At 41.9% G+C, this 1,007-nt stretch overlaps 1 protein-coding gene across 1 annotated transcript in view; it reads right to left on the reverse strand.

Moving 5' to 3' along the window:
• The window catches only part of LOC101853371 (dynein heavy chain 8, axonemal), a gene marked incomplete at its 3' end in the record, with an annotated part of 107,937 nt that overhangs the window by 23,505 nt on the left and 83,425 nt on the right, over positions 1–1,007 (reverse strand).

Genomic DNA, 1,007 nt, shown 5'->3' on the forward strand with positions numbered 1-1,007 from the left:
ACACACACACACACACACACACACACACACAAAACATGCACAAACATGCAGGCTAACAGTCGCATGCATAATATAAATGAACAGTAATGAAAACAATAACAATGTTAAGCTACCCGTAGATACATACTCAGCATTCTAAATATTGTTTGTGATACATCCCAGCAGAAAGGTGAAGATATTCTATAAAAATAACTTCTGGAAGAGGACATCGAACTCACATCCTTAGAATGCAATGCAACTAATCTAACCACAGCAACAACACCAAATGGTCGCTTTTAAGGACAAGCAGGCTAACCCAGATTTCGGGGGCTTCCAGAAATCTTAATCTGCATCAAAAGTGGGCATTGCCCTGCCTATAGGAAAAGTTGGATTTCATTGCTGTGTATATGTTTTTGATTATAGAGACAACTCTCTTTGTTTTTTAATGAAACTGAACAAGGGGCAAAAACGTTACTTTCGATTTTCTCAAAACAGCATTTTTCGGGATAGCCCATATGTCCTTAAAAGCAACCACATTTTCTTTTGTTTGAACTCCGGATAATTTGAGACTATAAAAACTAATAAGGTCCAATAGCTCAGTAAGTAAGTGACCAATGCCAGAAGATTCCTGTAAGCCTTCATAGAATTAACCCCCACCTATCCCAATCGATGGACTGGCGTTTCCAGTGCATCGGAGACCAAGGGGAGATGACTTTAGAACTCAGCACTACGAAACCTGAGAGGGGATCAAAGAGAGAAAACCATATCTACTAAAACTACCCACTGCAAGGAAAGCCCGAGGGGGCAGTGGATTATCTACCCTTGTGATCTATTGGGCAGCCGCTTGGAGCAGAGCTTAACGGTTCTCAGATTTGGCAGTTGCTTTCAGTGGCTTGGCGATGTTTGCTTTCAAAGGCAAGCCTTCTGAATCTTTCCACATACTCACTGAGCCATCTGTCTTATGCGCTCACCTTCGTGAACACTCTGAGGCCCAGGATGCAGCCCACACTCTTTCTATCTCTTTTTCT

Source organism: Aplysia californica, unplaced genomic scaffold, assembly GCF_000002075.1.
Source record: "Aplysia californica isolate F4 #8 unplaced genomic scaffold, AplCal3.0 scaffold00058, whole genome shotgun sequence".
In the NCBI taxonomy this organism is placed as follows: Eukaryota; Metazoa; Mollusca; class Gastropoda; order Aplysiida; family Aplysiidae; genus Aplysia; species Aplysia californica.